At 44.6% G+C, this 24,526-nt stretch overlaps 1 protein-coding gene across 1 annotated transcript in view; it reads left to right on the top strand.

The window, feature by feature from the left end:
• ano8b (anoctamin 8b) overlaps positions 1-24,526 on the top strand; it is a 105,939-nt gene that overhangs the window by 22,985 nt on the left and 58,428 nt on the right. The gene's annotated exons all lie outside the window — the stretch shown is intronic.

The raw sequence follows: 24,526 nt of genomic DNA, 5'->3' as shown, positions 1-24,526 counted from the left end.
ATTAAGAATCAATGCTTAAAATAAGGAAATTATAGGCCTGTGAGCTTGACATCAGCAGTGGGAAAGTTATTGGAAGGTATTCTAAGGGTGTGGATATATGAGTATTTATAAGGATTGTCAGCATGGCTTTGTGTATGGTAGGTCTAACCAAACTTATAGAGTTTTTTGAGGAAGTTGTCAGGAAAGTTGGTGAACGTAAGGCAGTGAATGTTGTGATTGGGAAATTGGGAAATGCCTTTCCCAAGGCATTTAACAAAGTCCTACAAGGGAGGTTGGTCAAGAAGGTTCAGTTGCTTTGCATTCAAGATGAGGAGGTAAATTGGCTTTGTGGGAGAAGCCAGAGTGGTAGTAGCTGGTTGCCTCTCTGACTGGAGGCCTACGATTAGCGGAGTGCCTCAGGGATCGGTGCTGGGTCTGTTGTTGTTTGTCATCTATTTCAATTATCTGGATGATAATGTGTTTAACTAGATGAGCAAATTTGTGGATGACACCAAGATTGGGAGTATGGTGGACAGCGAGGAATACTGTCAAATCTTGCAGCTGGATCTGGGCCAGCTGGAAAAATGGACTGAAGAATGGCAGATGGAATTTAATGCAGACGAGTGTGAGGTGATGCACTTTGGAAGGACCAACCAAGGTTTGCAGAGTGTGTGGTAGGGCACTGAAGACTGCAGTAGAATAAAGGAATCTGAGAATACAGGTCCACAAATCATTGAAAATGGTGCCACAGGTAGATAGGGTTGTAAAGAAAGCTTTTGGCACTTTGTGAGTATGTTTTGTTGAAGTTCCATAAGACATTAATGAGGCCTAATTTGGAGTATTGTGTGCAGTTTTGGTCATCTGCTTACCGTTAAGAACATCGTAACTGGGTCACTTACCAACAAAGATAGAGAGGTCCGTTGAAGTCTGATGGTACTATTTTTAACAGTATTTATTGATAAAGGGGCACAAAAATAAGATCAATGCAAACATACAGATAATATACGTCATCAATACTAAATCTAAAAGCGCGGGTATAATGAGAAATAGCTCTATCGTTGTCTAGGGGATAATGTATTGTCCGATGGAAATATAAAAGTCACTGTTAGTTCGTTCAAGCTGCAGCGTTTTGGGTTTGAGAGAGAGACGGGTTAAACTTGCCCAGTTCTTTTATGATGCCAATCCTTCAAGTCGTGGGGAGTTGGTTTCCCCGTTGTTAGCTAAAAACCGTTTTCCTGTGGTGAGGGCACCGGTTTCCGGGGCAAAATGGAACCGAACGCACGTGGCCTCCCCACCGGCTTCCGCTATTACGGGATCGCTAGCGTTTCTTCTGGTGCGTCTGAGGGGCTGTTCCCACAGACCCTCTTTTATCCTGACTCACAGGGTCTCAGATGTCAATCAGGTTGGGGTTGATGCAGTCCCCCCCTCAACCAGCCCACTTTGCCTGAGAGCTTCCAAGTATTGCAATACACAAGTTCGTCTTCAAGAGACAATGGCCGTGTCCCGTAGCTTTATATCACCGGGGAACGAGACATTCCGCACGTCTCTCTCTCTCTCATTTCCTGGGGCTCCTGACCCAAATCAATAGTGATCTTGCGATTCTCACAAAGGAGGGGGCTAACCCGCACCCTTCGGCCTCTCAGAGCTGTGGTGCATGCATAACATTACAAAAAAGATGTAAATAAGATTGAAAGAGTGCAGAGAAAATTGGGGTACGGGACTGCTGAAGGGTCTCAGCCCGAAACATCGATTGTACTCTTTTCCATAGACACTACCTGGTCTGCTAATTTCCTCCAGAATTTTGTATGTGCTGCTTGGATTTTCAGCATCTGCACGTTTCCTCTTGTTTGTGATAGGATTGTTGTCAAAGAGGCTTCAACTTCCCCAATGTAAACTGGGACCTCCTAAGTGCAAGTTGATATGGGGCAGTACTTGTTAAGTGCACCCCGTAGGGTCTCTTAAATCAACATGTAAATACTCCAACAAGAGCAGGAGCTGCTCTAGACTTGGGGTTGGGTAGTGAGCCTGGTCAAGTGATTGACCTTTCTGTGGGTGAGCAGTTAGGGAACAATGACCACAACTCCTTAAGTGCTGAGATAGCTATAGATACCGTAAGTATGGACCTTGTGGGAGAATATTAAATTGGAGCAGGGCAAATTACAAGAGTGTTAGGCAGGAACTGGGGAAAGTTAATTGGGAACAGCCGTGTTTAGGTAAGTCCACATCTGACATGTAGATGTTGTTTAAAGACCATTAGCACAGAGTGCAGCACAGGTATGTTCCCATTAGAAGGAAGGAAAAGGATGTCAAGGCAAGAGAACGTTGGATGTCGAGAGAGGTGATGAATTTAGTCAAGAAGCTAAAGGAAAAGTATGTAAAACTTAGGAAGCTACAATCAAATAGAGCCCTTGCGGAATTCAAAAAGCTAGAAAAGATCTCAAGAAGGGAACTCGGAAAGCCAGATGGGGCCATGAAAACTCCTTGGCAAGTAGGATTAGAGAGGGTTCCAAGGCATTCTGTACAAACATCAGAAGCAAGAGGGTAACTGGGGAGAGGATGGGAACACTCAAAGTTAAAGGGGGAAACATTTGCTTGGATGTAGAGGAAGTGAATGAAGTCCTTAATCAGTACTTTATGTTAGTATTTACCAAGGGAAGAAGAAAAAGTAGAGGATGGAAAGATTGCTGCTGAGCATGTCGATATGCTGTCAGGGGTCGGCAACGTTTACCACTGAAAGAGCCAATATGGACCCATTTCCCACAAAATGAAATAACACTGCATACAACGGGTTTTTTTTGCCTTTATGCTATGTATAAACAAACTATAATGTGTTGCATTTATGAAATTGATGAACTCCTGCAGAGAAAATGAAATTACATTTCTGCATGCAACAAAAACATTTTGGACTCCGAAAAAAAGACGTTGGGTTGAAGGTTACTCCATAGTTAGCCTACCTTGGATCGAAGAATTAAAAGAAAGCGCGCACTGGCGGGTGTCAGGCATTGGCAGTGGTGATGTATATTAATAGCGATAAAAAACACGTTGTAGCGGTGTAGCGCTACACTCAGTGCTAAAATAAAGACACTGCAGTCAAAGGTAACTTTATTCGAACTAAACAGCCTTGCTTTAAAGCCTCCCTCAACCCGTCCCCGTGGGCGCAGATGCTCCAAAAGACACGTACTCACAAACCCCCGTAGGCTATCTCCCTTAGCCAGAACGGTGGCTAATTGTGAGCTGGTTCGGATGTGCCAGGAAATGGGGTCTCCACAACGTTTTTAGATTGTACAAGATCACCATAATCTTCAAATTTCGAATTACATTTCAAAAACTAACAAACCACGGGGAGCCGCAGCACAGAGATGAAAGAGACGCATGCGGCTCCGGAGCCGCGGGTTGCTGACCCCTGTGCTAGGTTAAAGTGGAGATAATATTAATCCTCTTAAAGAGCATTAAGGTAGATGTATCCAGAGCCGGATGGTCTATACCCCAGCTTGTTGAGAGAGGCAAGAGATGAGATTGCTGGGACCTTGACCAATATCTTCATATTCCCTCTAGCCACAGGCAATTTCTCAGAGGACAGGCGAGTTGCTAACGTTGTCCTGTTATTCAAGAAGGGAACCAGAAGTAATCCTGGAAACTATAGACCAGTGAGTCTCATGCTACTGCTAAGAAAGATACTGGAAAGAATTTTTAGGTATAGGATTTATGAGCGCTTGGAAAACTTTGGTCCAGTGAGGGAGAGCCAGCATTGCTTTGTTCAAGGCGAGTCATGTCCCTCACTTAATTGAGTTTTTTTATGAGGTGACGAGGGTGATCGATGAAGTTAGAGCTGTGGATGCTGTCTATAAGGTCCCTCTTGGGAGGCTAATCCAGAAGGTTAAGATTTATGTGACCCATGGTGAATTGGCCATTTGGGTTCAGAGCTGGTGTGCCCATAGAAGACAGAGAGTAGTGGAGAAAGGGACTTATTCTAGCGGGAGGTCTGTGATTAGTGGTGTTCCACGGTGATCTGTACTGGGACCTCTGCTGTTTGTGGTGTATATAAATGACTTGGATGAAAATGTAGACAACTGGGTTAGTAAGTTTGCAGATGATACAAATATTGCGGTATTGTAGATAGCGTAAAAGACTGGCAAAGAATACAACAGGATATAGATCAGTTGCAGATATGAGCGGACAAATGGCGGATGGAGCTTAACAGGATCTTGTCCTTAACAATATATTGTCCCTTTGCATTTGACCTACCAAGGTGCAACACCCCGCATTTGGCCAGGTTAAACTCCATCTCCCATTTCTCTTTCCATATCTGCAAATGATCATTATCCCAGTGTATTCTTTGCCAGACTTCTACGCATTCCAGATGAATTCAATGCCTCTTACGCATGCTTTGAAAAGGAGAGTAAAACTCCACCTGCACTCAACATCAGTAAGACCAAGGAAATGACTGTGGACTTTAGAAAGGGGAAATCGAGGGAACACACACCAGTCCTCATTGAGGGATCAGAAGTGGAAAGGGTGAGCAGCTTCAAGCTCCTGTGTGTCACTATCTCTGCAGATCAATCCTGGGCCCCAAAATATTGATACAATTACAACAGCAGCTGTATTTCATTAGGAGTTTGAGGAGACTTGCTATTTCTCAAAGACGCTGACAAATTTCTGCAGATTTATGGTGGAGAGCATTCTAACTAGTTGCTTCACCATCTGGTATAGAGGGGCTACTGCACAGGATCGGAAAAAGCTGTAAGCTTAGCCAGCTCGATCAGTGGTACTAACCTTCCCAGAACCAAGGACATCTTCAAGAGGCGATGCCTCAAGAAGTTGGCATCAGTTATGAAGGATCTCCATCTCCCAGGACATGCCCTCTTCTGATTGCTACCCCATAAAGGAGCGACAGGATCCTAAAAACACACACCCAAAGTTTCAGGAATTGCTCCACCACCAGATTTCTGAATGGACAATGAACCCATGAAGACTACCTCACAATTTTTTTACTTTTTGCTCTCTTCTTGCACTACTTAATTTATATACAGTATCTATTTATTGTAATTAATAGTTTCAAAGATATTATTAAAATCATTATGTAATAAAATAATTATTGCACTGTACTTCTGCTGCAAAACAACAGATTTCATGACCTATGCCACTGGTTTTAAACAGAATTCTGTATTCTGATTCTGAATGTTGATGAGCAGAGGGATTGTTGGATCCAGATTCACAGCCTGTTGAAAGTGGCTACAGGTTGATAGGGTGATTAAGAAGGTATATGGCATGCTTGCCTTTATTTATCGAGACACTGACTTCAAAAGTCAGGAAGTTATGTTGCAGTTTTACAAAACTCCAGTTAGGCCACATCTGGAGTATTGCGTACAGTACTGGTTGCCCCATTATGGGAAGGATGTCAAAAACATATGTTCTAAATGGAAGTAAATGGGAAACTTCCTGTGGCCGTTATTGAGATGCGGTTGCAAATTAAGCAAGGCGGAGAATTAAATATTCCCGGATAGTTAACTTTCAGAGGAGATAGACAAAATGGAAAGGGTGAAGGGGAGGTTCCAAAAATAAATGATGGGATAAAGACAATGGAGAGGAAAGATCTTCCATTGGAAAGTTCAGTCAAATCAGTTTGTGAAACAGCAGAGCATGGGAGTTGTATATAGACCCTCAAGCAGTTGTGGTCATTTGGGGTAATAAATCAGGAGATTAAAATATATAACAAGAATAATAATCATACAGGACTTTTTCTTTTGTGTGCTGGGCAAACCAAGGACATGGAAATAGTGTGGAGTGTATAAGAGATGGTATTACAGGATACCAGTGTTGAGAAGCCAACAAGGGAATGGTCTATTTTAGACCCAGTAATGTGCAATGAGAAATGGCTAATTAATAAGCTGGTAGTTGAACCTTTAGGGAAGAGAATGGATTTAATGACAGAATTTTATACAACAATAACAAATAAAACTCCATTATATAAGCAAAGAGGGAGGGAGAAAATGGGAAACTACCGACATCTTACCAGCAGTAGGAAAGTGGTAACAGTGTTCACCGAGATGATAATAGCAGTGGGCCGTTGAACATGGAGTTCTGAAAGGGAGTTTATGTTTCACAGACCTGTAAGAACAGTTTGAAGTTATAACTAGCAGAATAAATTAGCAAAATGGTGGATTCAATAAGATGGCACCAGTGTTCCCCCTAAGGTGTGGTGTGAGCACGCACACACATCTTTGGCTACTAGCGCACAAAAGGTTGCCACCCTCTACCACGCTGGCATGTTAAGTATATTTCCCGATCATACCCAATCACATTTCCATTTCCAATCCTGCCATGAGTTACAGACAGAAATATGTGAATAGATGTATTATTTTGGACTGAAAGCCAAGATTGATAGGGTGGCAGAGTTATCAGCGCAGCCACCTAAGCTGGGCACCGTAGACGGTAATAATTTACAAATGGAAGCCAAGTATAACATGTCCAAATTTGGTGATGGGACAAAGTTGGGTTGCAGTGTGAGTTGTGAGCAAGGTGAAGAGTTGCTTCAGAGTGTTGTAGATAGGCCAGGTGAGTGTGCCAAGAGGTGGCTTATGGAAAACAATTCAGAGGTTACCTATTGAGAGAACGAACACTGAGCTGTAATAAACAGCAGCCTGGCGTATGTGTAGCTGTTGTCCAGGTGCTCTGAATCTGAGTGAAAAGTGACCAAGACTGAGTCCACTATAGACCTCCTGTAGTGGTAAGCAAATTACATCAAGTCCTTGCTCAGGCAGTGATATAAGCCTTTGGTATTAATGAAACTGGAGCATCCCATGCTGCTCTGGTCCCTCCCCGTCTTAAGGGAGTATCTCCATGAGATTGAGGGATCTGCAACAACCAGTTAACAATCCATGACAGTATATTGCCCCATTGCAGATAATTTAACCTTTTTACTAAGGTCCACTTATATTGAAATCTTTCTGAAAATCCATTTACATCACATCCCCAATTGTTCCCGTTTATCTGTTATACAGGTCGTGTTTCTGTAATCATCTCCAGTCAGTAGTTAAACTCAATTTTCCTTTGATAATTTTATGCACACTTCTATTATTCTTTTAAAGATGTTCTATTATTATAACATTAATTATGCATAGATCCCAGCACTTTTTGCACTACTAATATTAGCAGTTCAGGAAGCTCACAAGGTTGAATCCTGGGTTGAACTGTCATCTCATGGGGAACCTTGGATGGGTTTATCCCGTATTTATGGGAAGTCTGAAGAAAAGGAGGTGATGTTATTCTGAAAGGTTTGACAGGGTAGATACTGAGAGGACGGTTCCCAGGCAGAGAAATGTAGAACTGGGTTACGCTCCTACACAATAGCAGGTCACCCATTTAAGGAGGAGATGTGAAGGAACTTCCTCTCTCAGGAATCACAATTCCTGGAATTCAGAGAGCTGTGAAGGTAAGCACATTATGCATAATCGTGTGGGGGTGGGAAGCTGCTGAGAACATTGAAGGTCAGGCAGCATCTGTTGAAAGACAGATTTAACATTTAAAATCAAACACCCTTTGTAAGAGCTGATGATGGGGAGTGGGCAGAATATGTAGCTGGGACCAAGATCAAATCAGCTAAGATGATACAGAATGACAGAGATGTCTAGAGTGCCTAACCTGGTGAACCTTTTCACTACCTCCAAAAGCAAGTACTGTATACTCTTTACTACAAGAAGAGAGCAAAACTGTTTGAAGCATTTCAGCTGTGTTCTCAGCAGCACCCATAACATTGCACCAGAGCCCTGATATTCCATAAGCCTCCCTCTTTGGCCTACCTTTGAACTAGGTGGCCTGATAATCAGATTTCTTGCAGAACAGAATCAGGCCATTCTGCTCTATGCCTGATCAGACAGCTCCACCATAATCTATTTCAAATCTTAGTAAGTATTCTGTGTCTGTTTTCACTGTGGAAGGCACCAGAAGTGTGCCAGAAATTCAAGCGTCGGGGCAGAAGTGAGTGTAGTTGCTATTACTAAGGAGAAGGTGCTTGGGAAGCTGAAGGATCCGAAAGCAGATAAATCACCTGGACCTGATGTACTGCATTCCAAGGTTTTGAATGAGATAGCTGAAGAGATTGTGGAGGCATTAATAGTAATCTTTTAAGAATCATAAAATTCTGAAATGTTTCCAGAGGACTGGAAAATTGCACATGACTCTTCATCCTTTAAGAAGGGAGGGAGGCAAAAGAAAGGAACTTATAGGCCAGTTAGCTTGCCTTCTGTTGTCGGGTGATTACTGAGGATAAAGTTTTGGTGTACTCGGAGTCACTATCTAAAAGGCCAAAGTTGACATTGTTTTTTTAAAGGGAAATGTTGCCTGACAAATCTGTTGGAGCTCTTTGAGGAAATAACGGGCAGGATAGAGAAAGGAGAGTCAGTGTTTGCTTGGATTTTCAAGAGACTTTTAACATGATGTCACACATGAGGCTGCTAAACGAGGTAAGATCTCATGGTATTACAGGGAAGATACTAGCATGGATTGTAGATTTGTGGAGTGGCAGGAGGCAGAGTGGGAATAAAGGGGGTCTTTTCTGCTTCGTTGCTGGTGACTAGCGGTGTTCCGTAGGGGTTGGTGTTGGGACTTTTTTTTTCACTTTATATATCAGTGATTTGTATGACGGAAATTATGGTTTTGTGATCAAATTTGCAGATGATATGAAGCTAGGTGGAGGGAAAGGTCGTGTTGAGGAAGCAGGAAGTCTACAGGAAGGCTTGTACAGATTAGGACAATGGGCAATGAAGCTGCAGAAGGGATAAAGTGTAGGAAAGTATATGGTCATACATTTTGGTAGAGACAATGAAGGTGTAATCAATTTTGTAAATGGGGAGAAAATTTTAAAAATCAGGCATGCAAAGGGACTTGGGAGTCCTCGTGTAGGATTCCCGAAAGATTAATTTGCAGGTTGAGTAAGGAAGGCAAGTGAAATGTTCGCATTCATTTTGAGAGGACTAGAACATAAAAGCAGGGATATAATGTTGAGTCTTTATAATGTATTGGTCAGACCATTCTTAAAGAATTGTGAGAAGTTTTGGGCCCCTTCTCAAAAGAAAAGGTGTGCTGGCATTTGAGAGGGTCCAGAGGAGGTTTATGAGATGATTCTGGGAATGAAAAGGTTAACATATGAAGAGCATTTGATGGCTCTGGGCCTGTACTCCCTGGAGTTTAGAAGAAAGGTGGGGGGGAGGGATATCATTGAAATCTATCAAATATTGAAAGGCCTTGATAGAGTGGATGCGGAGGATGATTCCCATAGTGAGGGGCTTTAGGACCAGAGGGCACATCCTCAGAATAAAGAGAAAAGGGACTGTCCCTTTAGAATATGAGGACAAATTTCTTTAGCAGAGGGTAGTGAATCTGTGGAATTCAATGCCACATTCAGCTGTGGAGGCTAAGCCATTGGGTATATTTAATGGAGGTTGACAGGTTTGTGATTTGTAAGGGCACCCAAAGGTTACAGAGAGAAGGCAAGAGCATGGGGGTGACAGGGATAGTAAATCAGCCTTGTTGGAATGGTGGAGCAGGCTTGATAGGCTGAATGGCCTAATTCTGCTCCTGTCCTTTATGGTTGATTCTCTCGCTTTTATCAGTTTTCTTTTCAACCCATCTCTCCTCTTCACCCTCAAATCTTCCCATGGGAGTGAGCTCCGCATTCTTCCCACACTCCAGAAAAATAAGTTCTTCCAGAGTTCATGATTGAGTTTTCTGGCGTCTATTTTAGTGTTATAATTGTGTCTGGTTGACACGCCTATGAAATTCAGAGGGTGGTTTTACTCTGCTATAGGGGATATGGAACACTAATGTTTGTGGTTTCTGCATATCCAATTAGAGGCAATTCCTATAATTCACTTTTTCTTCAAACATTTGTCAGATGGACGAAAAGTGATCTTGGAGTTTACTGAATATGATCCCCATGGATTCTTGGAATTTGGCATGTCAAATAAAAGGAGCAACTCAAGCAGCAGGGTCAAGTTGGTTTTAATCCTAGTTCTGTGGTCATGCAAGTTAGGTTTTGCCTAGACTTGAGTCCCAATCTGCATTCAGCCCTCATCTGCATTTAAGATGCAGGCTGGTTTTCAATTCCGAATGTGGCACAGGTATCCCGGAAGTTCACACAGTATAGACTGTGGGTCCATGTTGCAGGTTTGACTCTCCCTCGCCGACCACTGGGGTTTGAAGCTTAAAATCAGAGCAACTTCTGTTGTGGAAACCACCAGGACCTGAAGGGGTTTATTTATTTTTCAACATATTTCTTGCTTTTGTTGGAGATTAAGATAAAGTTGCCCATTTGGAATAATGGATCTGCCTTCCTTAAAACTGGCTGCAGGAAGTTTGTTGATTAGGAGGAGGTACCAATGAGGGGCAAGTAGAGACGGACCTTTGACGACACCAGATGAAGTTTCAACCAGAGCGAGCACCAGCTGCAGCACAGGCAGCCAATGAATTTTGAGCCAGTAGCCTAAATTGGTATCAAGGTAACCTGAGAACTGACCTTTCACCCCACTGACCCATCCCTCGTCAGGTGCTTAGAGTGCAAGAGTCCTTGAAATGGGAACAGTCTATGGATCCATGGTGACCAGGGACTTTGAGGGGACCGACAAGGAGCCTGTTCTCTGAATGCTGCATCGGGGAGCATTTGCTTGGACTCTGGCAACCGATGGATTCGTACAGTAGCTGAACTCTCCTAAGCATAAAGCTAGAGCAAGGCTGAGAGAGGGGGTGGAAGTGAAGAGAAGAGAGAGGCAAACAGACAGAAAGCAATAGGGAGGGAGCAGAGAGGGAACGGAGTGCTTAGAGTACAAAAGAGAGACAGGGTGGAGAGAGGGAAAGAAAATGGGGAGAGTGTGAGTGCAGAGGGCAAGATTGTGGGAGCAGACAAAATTAGGGGAGAAAGACAGAACAGGACAGACAGAGGGGGAATAGAGAGACAGATAGAGGTAGAGGTTCAGAGGGAGCAGGGGAAGAGAAGAAGAAAAGGCACAGCTGGGTAGAGAGGAAGTTCACAGAAAGTTGGAAAGTGTAAGGGAGAAAGAGCATAGAGGGAAGAGAGGGAAATGTGAGAGATGTGTAAAAGCTGCAACAGGTGAGGAAAAGGGGCTGTGGGTGTGTGTGTGTGAGAGAGGGAGAGAGAGAGAGGAGAGAGAGGTTAGAGAAGAGCAAAGGAAAGAGACAGCCTTAAAATTGCTGCTGAGAACATGGTGACTGCTGACCAACCTGTGTTTGCTCAGTGTTAATAACAGCTGAAAATGTGTGGCTCTCTGTTGGAATCTTTTGGCTTTTACAGAAGGGGATCAGACACAAGCTGGACACCAGGTCCTATCCCAAACACTCCCAGGTTTGTGTGTTTTTAACTTTCTGTCTCTGAAAGGGCTGTGAGTGGACAAACACCAGCAACTCATAACCTCAGGCCTATTTATCATGCGTGGGGCCTAGAGGATGAGGTGGGGGGGGGGGGGTGAGGGAATGGCAGTACAGCTGGGCCTGTCCCTGTCTGAATTGATAGCTACATTCTGTCAGACTCTCTCAGATATACATGATGTATATGTGCACACATTCACAGAAACACAAATGTAAAATTCTTGCGTTCCATCAAGCTGATAAGCGGAAATGCTTATTCTCTCTCTCACACCCTCCCCCCCCCCCCCCCCCCCGGGCTGTGATACACCGTACGTTATTAGCCACCCTGTCACCTTTAGTATGCATGTACTGAAGTGATGCTGTCCTGAGGGAGCTGCCAAGTACATATTTAAATATGTGAACATGTAAATTAAGATTAGTCATTGCTGCCAAAAATAAAATTGACGCCTGAGAGGTTTGTAAAATGGGGGGGGGGGGAAGAATCTGCTTCCATTTGGAGGGAGGCAAATATAAACAGAGTCCAGGAAGGGACGGGAGAGAACTGTCAGGTCAGTGAGTGCTGAAGGCGTGCAGCTGACTGTCAAGAGTGGCATTTCAGAGCAGGATGTGTAACTGGGCCTTCCATTTCTTTTACGTATTTAACCAATAAATAACAAAGCAAATCTTCAAAGCCTGCTTGCAAAATACTTTGTTGACACCATATTTTCTTCAGGATGACGAGGGGACTATTTGGCCCATCGGGTTTATGTCAGTTCAGAGAACAACCCCATTCCGCACTAACCTATTCTCCCCATTTTCCTGTCAACTGCACCTCTTGGATTTCACCATCAGCCACCAAGAGTGTCCAGTTTTCTTTGTTTTTCTTTAAAGATAAAATGGAGCCAATCCCGTGTGGTTGTGGGTCGTGTTGGTCAGTGGCGTGTTGGCAAGAAACATTAACAAGTTTGTATGACTTTGAATGTGTGTAGGTTACTACCATTGACTTGATATGGTTAACTTTTATGTAGGTCGAAAACTGACTGGTCAGTCTTGACTAGTTTATTTTGGAATTGTTTGTCACATGTACAGAGGTACAGCGAAAAGCTCATCTTGCATACTGTTCATACAGATCAGATTTATTTTACTGTGCATTGAGTTGGAATGAGGTAAAACAGTAACACAGAGAATGAAGTATGACAGCTACAGAGGAAGCACAGAGCAGGTGAACAATGAGGTACAAAACAGGTTTTGGAGGCGGTGCAGAAGAGGTTCACCAGTTTGATTACAGAGATGAGGGTTTAGACTCTGAGAAAAGATTGTGTCGCCTGCAACTGTCCTTGCTGGAATTCAGAAGAATGAGAGGAGATCTTATAGAAACATAAGATCATGAAAGGGATAGATAAGGTAGAGGCAGGAAAGTTGTTTCCACTGGTAGGTGAGACTAGAACTAGGGAACATAGCCTCAAGATTCAGGGGAGTAAATTTAGGATGGTGATGAGGAGGAACTGCTTCTCTCAGAGATTGGTTAATCTATGGAATTTGCTGCCCAATGAAGCAGTGGAGGCTACCTCAGTAAATATATTTAAGACAAGGTTGGATAGATTTTTGCATAGTAGGGGAATTAAGGGTTATGGGAAAAGGCAGGTAGGTGGAGATGAGTCCATGGCCAGATCAGCCATGATCTTGTTGAATGGCGGGGCAGGCTCGATGGGCTGGAAGGCCTACTCCTGCTCCTGTTTCTTATGTTTTTAATGCGATAAGCTGTGAGGTCGAGAATCCGACTTATTATACCAGGGAACTATTTAATAATAATATAACAGCAGGGTTAGAAGCTGGCCTTGAGCCTGGTGGTACGTACTTTCTGCCTGATGGGCAAGGGGAGAAGAGGAAATGACTGGGGTGGGCGGGGCCTTTGATTATGGTGGCTGTTTTACTGAGACACCAAGAAGTACAAACAGAGCCCACGAAGATGGTGAGCTGAGCTGAGTCCACAACTTGCTGCAGTTTCTCGCAGTCGGGTGCAGAGCAGTTCCCATACCGAGCCTTGCTGCATCCTGATTAGATGCTTTCTACGGCGCATCGGAAAAAATTGGTAAGGGTCGAAGGGGATGTGCCAAATATCATCACATTATTCTCATTTTTATGTATAGTTATCAAAAATCAAGGATAAAAATTCAAATAACTCTGAACTGAACCAAAATTCAAGCCCTGTAGATAATAGGAAAGAGCAGGTGTAGAAGGCTGGGTGGCCACTGCGGGTAGCAAGTATGTGTGGGGAGAAGCTCTTCTGGGGTAGAATCTTAAAACAATACAACACAGGAAGGGACACTTGGCCCATCACGCCTGTGCTGTCTCTTTGAAAGAGAGATCCACCCGTGGCTCTTTGCCCACACAGTCCTGCACCCCTCATTTAGCCAAGAGTTCCTGCAGAAGCTGTACCCATGGCCTTTGCAGGCAAGAAACACCACCTTAGGGACAGGAGGGCCGGCCTGACCTCTCAGACCTGCTGGACTGTTTAATAAGCCTTTAGTTGATCTGATTGCAATCTCAGTTTGGCTTTCCTGTCCACACACCTTTTCTTATTATCAAGAACCCATCAAATTCTACTGTAAAAATATTCGAAGACTCGGCATCCTCTGGCTCTTGAGGAAGAGTTGTAAAACAGGAACCACGGGGATGAATAATCTGAATCTGTCCTAGTTTGTAAGCGCTCTTCATGGTGATGATCACAAACTTCAAGTCGTCAGTTTTATTGTCATTTCGACCATAACTGCTGGTACAGTACATAGTAAAAATGAGACAGCGTTTTTCAGGACCATAGTGTTACATGACACAGTACAAAAACTAGACTGAACTAAATAAAAAACAACACAGAGGAAAAAAAAACACACAACAACTACACTAGACTACAGACCTACCCAGGACTGCATAAAGTGTACAAAACAGTGCAGGCATTACAATAAATAATAAACTTGGACTCTAAACTGGTAAAACCCCAGAGGCCAGTAGTCTATTGGTATGTCAGGGGAAGAAAAGGTTTGTGCCCCGTGGAGGTACCTTCCTTATAAAGGACTGTTTAGTGAACAGACTGCAGGACTGAAGAAAGTTTGTAAGTTGATTCCCTGCCGAGAATTCCTTTGGCAACTGCTGGCTAGAGTCAAAGCTGAGGCAGCAGTGGTTTCATGGGCAGCTTAAAGCTCCTGGCACTGACTCAAGCTGGATCTGTTTCTTTCCAGAGCTGGCCTCGGTGACAAGCAGAGGCTGCAATGTGCTAAGCCTGAGCCCTGCTTTAACTCAGGCACAAGATCATCAGCTTGCATTTCTAAAGCATCTTAAACAAAAATGCACTATATTAACCCCCACCGAGAACTGGAACAGGAACAGACATTAAGTAAAATCCCGGGTGTCCCCATTCATCCATGTTCTCACCTGATCCCCATTTCCTCAATTCCCTCTGTGTCCCATTACGATCCCAGTCTTGAATATACTCAGTAACTGAGAAGACATCCTGCAAATTCCTGCATGAGCTCAAGGATCAAATTTATTCACCTTGTACATTTACACAAATAAGTAATTAAGATTCAAGATGCAAAAACTTTATTGTCATTCTAACCGTACATCAACTCTGCAGGGCAGAATTAGACAGCATTTCCCAGGAGCAAGTACAGTCATAACATAACAAACGCAACACTAAATAATAAACATAACAATAAATAGTAAAACACAACAGCCACATGTCAGTTAAAATCAAGTTATAAGTGTACAGTGCAAGTTAAAAGTGTCCAAAACAGAGTCAGGTAGAGCAGCTATTTAGCAGTCTGACTGCCTGTGGGAGGAAGTTGTTTAGTAGCCTTGTGGTTTTAGTTTTGATGCTCCTGTAACGTTTACCTGATGGCAGAAAAACAAACAGTTCATGGAGAGGGTGTGGGGGGTCTTTAATGATGTACCATGTCTTCTGGAGGCATCGACTCTGAAAGAGGTCTTGGACAGAAGGTAGGGAGACCCCAATAACCTTCTCTGCTCCCCTAACCACCCTCTGCAAGGCTTTTTTGTTGGCAGCACTGCAGCTGGAGTACCAGGTTGTGATGCAAAAGGTCAGCACACTCTCAACCACGCCTCTGTAGAATGTAGTTAAGATGTTAGTGGGGAGTGATGCTTGTTTAAGCTTCCTCAGAAAGTGCAATCTCTGCTGGGCTCGTTTCACAATCCTCGTGGTGTTCCTGGACCAGGTGAGATTGTCGGAGATCTGCACTCCAAGGAACTTGATGTTTTCCACTCTCTTCACTGTGGAGCCACTGATGCTGAGGGGTGTGTGCTCAGGCTGAGAACGTCTGAAATCGGCGCTCACCTCCTTGGTTTTGGTGACATTAAGCATCAAGTTGTTGTCATTGCACCAGCTCTCTAGGTGTTTGACCCCCCTCCCTGTACATCATTTCATCATTTTTGCTGATGAGCCCCACCACTGTGGTATCATCAGCAAATTTAATTATCAGGTTCTCCTTGAATCTGGCTGCACAGTCATGTGTTAGCAGTGTAAACAGCAATGGGCTGAGCACACAGCCTTGTGGGGATCCAGTGCTCAGTGTGATGGAGTCAGAGATGTTCCTGCCAACACGGACTGGCTGTGGTCTCTCTGTCAAGAAATCCAGAATCCAGCGACACATGGCAGTGTTAAGGCCAAGCAGCGACAGTTTCTCCACTAGTCTCTGCGGGATGATGGTATTGAACGCTGAACTAAAATCAATGTATAGGATTCTGGCATAAGTGTCTTTGTTGTCCAAGTGAGAGAGAACTGTGTGCAGTGTGGTGGATATTGTGTCCTCCGTAGAGCGATTTGGACGATAAGCAAACTGTAGAGGATTCAGCGATAAGGGGAGGCTGGCTGTGATATGAGACTTGACAAGCCATTCAAAACATTTCATCACTGTGGGGGTCAGGGCGACGGGACGGTAATCATTCAGACAGGCTACAACTGATTTCTTTGCTACAGGGATGATTGTGGAGGTTTTGAAGCATCGGGACAATGGCTTGACTAAGGGAGATGTTGAAAATGTCTGTCAGGACATCTGCTAATACATCAGCACATTCCTTGAGCACACGTCCAGGGATGTTGTCGGGACCTCCTGCTTTTCATGGGTTAACCCTGGCAAGGGTCCTCCATGTTTGCTCTGGATCAATGATGGGAGCCGGCTGGTCAAATGGTAAGAAGGGACTGGCCCTCCCCCTTGCTGTAGTGTTTGATGCTTCAAAGCGTGCAAAGAATTTGTTAAGCCTGTTAGGAAGAGAGGTGTCGCTGTCATCAGTTTTCTGCCTGATCTTGTAGTCTGTCAGAGCTTTAATTCCCTGCCACATCCATCTAGTGTCACCTGTGTCACAGAAGTGTCCATGTATTTTGCCCGCGTAGGCCCTTTTTGCTTTCCTGATCCCTAGTGAAAGCGCAGACCTGGCTGAGCGAAGCGCACTCCTGTCCCCAGATCTGTAGGCTGTGTCACGGGCCTTCAGTAGTGAACGCACCTCTGTTGTCATCCATGGCTTTTTATAACCACGTGTGGTGAAGGTTTTCATCACAGTGACATCCTCCGTGCATTTGGCTATGTAGCTGATTACTGCCTCCGCATACTCCTCAATGTCTATATGGTCATTATAGGAGGCTGCTGTTTTGAATATGTCCCATATATAACTGTGGTGTGTTGGTCAGTGCAGGACATGCAACAAAAACCAACAACATTCAACAATTAAAAAGAATTATATTAAAATAAGTAATTGTATATATATATTTTTTAAATTCACCAGCATCAAACCCTGAAGAGCCCCAACCCTCTAGAGCAATTACTCTTTCTCTCAGTTCAAGGGGCCCATGTCCTGAGGTTGTAGGCCCTGGGCCTAGATTCTCCATCCTGAGGAAACAGCTCCTCAACATCCTTTCCTCTCAGAACATCTCTCCAGAATGTTATGATGAGTCACATCAGAAGATATCAAGGTCCAAGAGTGTTTTTAAACACCCAAGAGTTTTAAAGAAGGCAAACAAGCTGAGGGAATTCTAGAGTTTGTGGCCACCATTGGAAAAGCAATAAAATTCAGGTTAGGATAGGAGGAGTTAGGGGATCTTGGAGGGTATACACAGGTTTGGAGAAAGGCAGTTCCAGCTCACTTTGGGATTTGAAAATGTTTGAGCATTTTAAAAGCTGGCCCATCTGCTTGCCAACCTGAGTGATGTGAGATGGGACACTACATGAGCCAGCACACAGGCTCCAGAGCTTCTGATGACTGAGGCTTCAAGAGCGTTGAAGCTTCAAGAAGGTTGAACAAGGTGGCAGGGAGGAGGTTGGACTTCCGTATTCTGGAGATATATGAGGGTTTAAACAGCTGGTGAACTATGGGAGGGTCAGAGCTGACTGTGCCTTATGTTGGCTGTAATCTGCCACAGCCACTTGTAGTCCAGTGACAGAGCCCAGAGTTAAAATTGGGGGCCTTCCCCGTACCTACTTCAGGTGAAGTCAGTATAAGACAATGGGAATGAACTTGGAATAAAACATTGCTCAGGTTTGATGGATGAACACTGTAGTTCTGGTGTGATGGGTGGATTGAACTTAAACTGCTGTCCAAGGTTAACAAAGGCTTTTGCAGTAAACTGATTGCAATCAGTATCACTGGGTTGTGATTAGGGAGCATTTGGGGTCAGGGTTTAGGCTAGGGTTCCTGCCATTCTAAGGGTTTGCTGAGAAATAGTTTTACCGGAACGCTAGAAAGACTTCTTTTTCCAAGGGAAGGGTAATTAGACTGGAGAGACAGGATTCAGTGAGAGGGAGCTGAAAGGATTGCCTTTGAGGGATGGTGACAAAAATTGCTGGGCGGCAGGAGAGACATTTATGAAAGGGTGGGGTGAGAGGCGGCTTTCAATCATCTATATGTCCTGTTGCTGTCCGAATGGCTTTGCATTAGGAATGCACTCTTTGGAACCTTTGAAGAAAGATATATTTGATCTTAGGGGGGTAGAATCACAGGATTCCATAGAATGAAAACCCAAAAATATGGCTGATTAAATGCCACCCCTCTCCTTCCCTCACATAAACGTCCCCAATCCCAATAATTCCGCCACAATCCCTCAAAGGCAATCCTTTCAGTCCCCTCCCATCCAATACCATCTCTCCTGTCTACTTACCCTGCCTGGGGGGGAAAAAAGTTTCTCTAGCATCCATTGAACATTATTTCTCCATTTAGTACCCAGCATCGTACATTTCTAGTTCAATGTAAACTGATGTTAGACCATGAGACATGGAAGCAGAATTAGGCCGCTCAACCTACTGAGGCTGCTCTGCCATTTGATTGTGGCCGATTTATTATTCTCTTTCAACCCCATTCTTGTGCCTTCTCTCCAGAACCTTTAAGACCCTCACTAATCAAGAATCTATTAATCATTGTTTTAAATATCCCCAACAATAAGACCTCCACAGCCATCTATGGCAGTGAATTCCACAGATTTATCACCTGCTGGTTAAAGAAATTCCTCCTCATCTCTGTTCTAAAGGGACATCTTTTTAGTCTGTTCTAGCTTCATGTTGCATATTTAACCTTTTTAGAGTCTTTGGTAAGGCTGAAAGCTCAGAAGGAAGAACTGTTGTTTCCTTGGCAGTAACTCAATCATTGTTGCTCTCAAAGAGGGGGTAAGAGATAAATTGGCCGGGGTTAATTTGGCCCTTCAGGCCCACTCTACATCAGTGAATCATCAGTTCATTATATTGTGGCTAATGTTGCTTTGAGGCTCCACCATCCCAATGCTCAGCATTCCCTCCTCCCAGCCCTCCCACCTGTAAGCACCATTCAATTCCACTCTACAGGTTCCTTTTCCAACCATCACCCCTCACTTACGGTCCAGCAAACCCCTGCTTTTAAAATAATCTCCCCTACTTTCAGATCTTTGCATTATCTCACCTGGCCCCTACCTTGGGAATCTCCCTCTGCCATGTAACCCACCAAGGACACTTCCAGTTCCAGCTTCTTGATTAGGTGATTCCAATGACTGCACCATTGATGGCTGTGCCTCCAGCTGTTGGGTCCTCGTGGCCGCCTCCTTCATTCTCTCTACCACTCCTCCTCCGAAGTTCTCCTTGTTAACCCACCTGACTTTCTGAGGCTCGACGTCAGCTCCTGATGCAGCCCTGTGATAAGAGGTACCCAAGAAGTAGACGCTCTTGTTGAGGGCGAGTCCGATGCCCCTTTCTGTGGCTGGCACTTGTGGAAGGAACATCGGGAGCCAGCTGCCCGTGAAGCCCAATTCCCGGGAAGTGTGGGAGGTAATCCAAGAAGCATGTCCAGGATTGACAAGTGTTGCTCTGGGCTTAAGGGTGAGGGTTTCAGCTTGTTCAGAGCACAAACTAGCTTCAGCCTGTTACCAGAAGACTCATTAATACCAAGATCCCTGGGCTTATTGCTTTATATTGCACTGCTGTATTATCAGTTTATTTCATCCCTGTTATGTCGAGATCCTGAGATTACATTCACTTCAATGATCAGGGTGCAGATGCCTTCCCTGCCCAATGTTTGCCACTCACACACACCCTACACCCACTGTCCCATGTAACCTCACACCCATATACAAAAATCACATCCCCTGTATACATGCACACAAGTCATTCACCCGCTCAGACTCCTGTGCAACGTCACACACCCCAGCCCCCTCACCCACCTTTGCAGGCCCATCCCTTTAACCCTTCTACAGCTAGCTGCGTCCTCACATCCCTGTGTAACCTCATGCCCCGAGCACTCACTCAACCAAGCACCCTCACTACCACTTGCGAGCACCGAGATCACACCTTGCACCATCGTTCACTGCGTGGCCCCTCTTGAGCCTTCCCATCCTCCATACCCTTTCACACCCCACTCTCACGCGTGTCTCACATACCTATGTCTCTGTCTCACTCAGAGCCCCAGCCTCTGAATTATCTGCTTGTTGCAAGCATTCTGTGCTGAGATCAGCACCTCCACTGATGGATCACGTTCCTCCCCTGGCAGACAGACTGGCCATGTCTCTGCAAGGAGTGCGTGTCGTTCAGTCTGTCTTACAAATTTGATCGAATTCTTTCCGGAGGTGACCAAGGTGGTTGATGGGTGTAGGGTAGTGAACACTGACTACGTGGACTCTCTTAGTAGACTGTCCAGAGATTAAGTCTTCTTCGTTAGTAAATTGGCTTGGTCATAGAAGGTACTGGGTTGTGCGGCAATTGGGGGAGGAGGTAATGCTGCTCTGATGGCTGGTTTGTGACCAACAGTGTTCCTCAACGACATCTCAACTGTTTGTCGTATACAGTTTATACAGTGCCTTCAAAAATTATTCAGTCCTCACAACTATTTTCACAAGTTACTCTCTCATTTAATGCATTTAAAACATATTGAAGTAGTATTAAGTATTCCTCAAAACATTATAACCAGGTAACAATTATGCATCATGTCAAGTAAAAAGAAAATTTCCAAAATATGTCAACAATTTATTAAAAATTATAAACCAAAATTCTGAGGCTGAAAAAGTATTCATCCCTTTTGTAATAACTACGCTAACTTTCCTCAGGTGCAATACCATATATTATCTTACAACTCACCTAAATTGTTGATGTAGAAAATTGGAGGATCACCTGTTTTCAATGAATTCATAAGAATAAATACCCACTATCTCTGTAAGGTCCAACATTATGGTAGATTTTCAACAAACCAAATCAAAAGGAAGACAAAAGAACATTCAAGACAAGTCAGGAAATGATAATAGTGAAGCCCAGATCTGGGGAAGGGTGCAAGACCATCTCAAAGGCACTGAACGTACCTCAGAGCTCAGAACAGCCTGCCATGAAAAAGTGGAAATTATATGAAAACACAGCTAGCTGCTTAGGTCAGACTGTCCTTCTAAACTTAATCGCCATTGAAGAACAGTACTTGTAAGAGAGGTTACTGTGATACCAACAGTCACTCTGAGTGAGCTGCAGAAATCAGCAGCTGCAACTGGAGGTGAAGTTCATGGCTCTACAATCTCTAAGGTCTTGTACAATAAGGGTATTTATGGAGGAGTGGCAAAGAAAAGGCCCTGTCTTAAAAAAAATCAAAAGCATACCCTTGCCCCTAAAGACTTGGCAAAATGTCAATGAGACAATACTGTAAAGATGTAGAAGAAGATCCTTTGGTCAGATGAAACTAAAATGGAACTTTTTCGCCTCAATACTAAGTGATACATGAGCCATAAATCTAATACTTTGCATCAGCCAGATAACACCATCCCTACTGGTAAGTATGGTGGAGGTAGCATCATGAGATGGGGATGCCTTTCAGCAGCAGAGATTAGAAATCTGGTCAGGATTGATGGGAAGATGAATGCTGCTAAATACAGGAGATCCTGAATAAAAACTCTGCTAGCCTCTGCCAGAAAGCTTAAACTGGGGAGGAAGTTTGTCTTACAGAAAGACAATGACCAGGGCAACCACTGAGTGGCTTCAAATGAGGAAAATTGATGTCCTTGGGTGGTCCAGTCAGAAACCTGACCTTCACCCGATCAAGCATCTCTGGCAAGACCTCAGTCAAGATCGTCGATCACAACTGTTCCTCGACAAACGGGCAAAGCTTGAGCAATTTTGCATGGAGGAATGGGCAAATCTTGCTGCATCACAGTGTACAAAGCTAAAAGAGACTTATCCAAAAAGACTACTGGCCAGGAAGACTGCAGACTGCTGGCTCAACTAATTACTGAGCAAAGGGGGATGAATAATTTTGAACTGCTGACATTTCAATTTTGAATTTTTAGTTTTTCATGCTTTACTATTTTTCCTGTTTTGTGGGCTCTGCTGTGTAAAAAGGAGCATGTGATTCACAAATAAAAATTCTCAATTATATTGATCAAAATCCCTGGTTGTAATTCACATGTGAACAAAGGGTTGGGCGCTGAATGCTTTTGCAAGGCACTGTAAATAATTTGTATGGAAATTTAGGTGATCTGATTAGTAAATTTTCAGATGACTCAAAGATTAGAGTCATAGAAAAGTACAGCACAGAAACAGGCCATTCGGCCCATCTAGTCCATGCCAAAACAGTTAAACTGCCTACTCCCATTGACCTGTTCTGTGACCGTGGCCCTCCATACCCCGATCATCCATGTACCTATCCAGACTTCTCTTAAGTGTTGAAGTTGAGCTTGCATGTTCCACTGGTGCTGGCAACTCATTCCACACTCTCATAGCCCTTTGAGTGAAGAAGTTCCCTCTCATGTTCCCCTTAAACTTTTCACCTTTCACCCTTAACCCATGACCTCTGGTTGTAGTCGCACCGAACTGCAGTGGAAAAATTCTGCTTGTATTTACTTTAACTCTATCTCACATAATGTTTTATACCTCTATCAAATTTCCTCTCAATCTTCTACATTCTCAGGAATAAAATCCTAACCTATTCAATCTTTGCTTATAACGCAGATCTTCACAACTATTCACACCTCTGGTGGAGTTGTGCATAGTTTGGAAGGTTGTCAAAGAATAAAGCAGGAATTTGATTTGTAATCAGTTACAAATTTAGTCAGAGACATGGCAGATGCAGAAATCTTGAGCAGCTCGCTCAAAATTCTGTAGGAGCTCGGCAAGTCAGGCAGTGTCTATGTGAGGGAGTAAATAATGATGTTTCAGGCCAAGGCCCTTCATCAGGACTGGAAAGGAAGGGGGCAGACAAGAGAAAATCTGCAGATGCTGGAAATCCGAGCAACACACACAAAATGCTGGAGGAACTCAGCAGGCCAGGCAGCATGCCGAAGGTGTTGCTACGAAGGGGGCAGAGGAGTTCAGCTGCTTCACTGTGAAGTCTTTTCAAGGCAGGCTCTGAAGAAGTTTGTCCTCTCTTGGAAGGGAATTCAGTGAGACCATCTCTCATTGCTCCTCCTTTGTGATCTCTTCTGCTCTCAGCCCTTTACCTTTTCCAGCCATCCCCTCCCACCTTCATCCCTCCTCCTCCACCCTCTCACGTCTCACCTATCCCCTCCCAGCTTCATCCCTCCTCCTCCACCCTGGTCTCACCTATCCCCTCCCAGCTTCATCCCTCCTCCTCCACCCTCTCACGTTTCACCTATCCCCTCCCAGCTTCATCCCTCCTCCTCTACCCTCTCACGTTTCACCTATCCCCTCCCAGCTTCATCCCTCCTCCTCTACCCTCTCACGTTTCACCTATCCCCTCCCAGCTTCATCCCTCCTCCTCCACCCTCTCACATTTCACCTATCCCCTCCCAGCTTCATCCCTCCTCCTCTACCCTCTCACGTTTCACCTATCCCCTCCCAGCTTCATCCCTCCTCCTCCACCCTCTCACGTTTCACCTATCCCCTCCCAGCTTCATCCCTCCTCCTCCACCCTGGTCTCACCTATCCCCTCCCAGCTTCATCCCTCCTCCTCTACCCTCTCACGTTTCACCTATCCCCTCCCAGCTTCATCCCTCCTCCTCCACCCTCTCACGTTTCACCTATCCCCTCCCAGCTTCATCCCTCCTCCTCCTCCACCCTGGTCTCACCTATCCCCTCCCAGCTTCATCCCTCCTCCTCTACCCTCTCACGTTTCACCTATCCCCTCCCAGCTTCATCCCTCCTCCTCCACCCTCTCACGTTTCACCTATCCCCTCCCAGCTTCATCCCTCCTCCTCCACCCTGGTCTCACCTATCCCCTCCCAGCTTCATCCCTCCTCCTCTACCCTCTCACGTTTCACCTATCCCCTCCCAGCTTCATCCCTCCTCCTCCACCCTCTCACGTTTCACCTATCCCCTCCCAGCTTCATCCCTCCTCCTCTACCCTCTCACCTTCCTTCTCACCTGGTCTCACCTATCCCCTCCCAGCTTTCACTCCTCCCCTTCCACTACCTTTTGGTCTGGCTTCTGCCCCCTTCCTGGAGAAAGGACTTGGCCCGAAACATTGACTGTTCTCTTCCTTAGATGTTGCCTGACTTTCTGAGTTGCGCCAGCATTCTGCAGAGAGAAAGAGCAGTCTGGAAAAGGGTGAGATGTTGAAACTTGGGAGGTCAGATGCAAGAGGAATCTGCAAAGCCCTTTTGTATTGTTTGAAGCACTGATGTGCAGACGGGTCGTGGGTCGCAGTTTTCTGAAAGTGACAACACAAATGGACAGGGTGATAAAAGATGGCATATCATAAAGGAGAGAAATATAGCTTTTGCTAGGCTAAATTTGGA

Source organism: Hypanus sabinus, chromosome 16 (genome assembly GCF_030144855.1).
Source record: "Hypanus sabinus isolate sHypSab1 chromosome 16, sHypSab1.hap1, whole genome shotgun sequence".
Lineage (NCBI taxonomy): Eukaryota > Metazoa > Chordata > Chondrichthyes > Myliobatiformes > Dasyatidae > Hypanus > Hypanus sabinus.
This window is presented reverse-complemented; position numbering and strand designations above follow the sequence as displayed.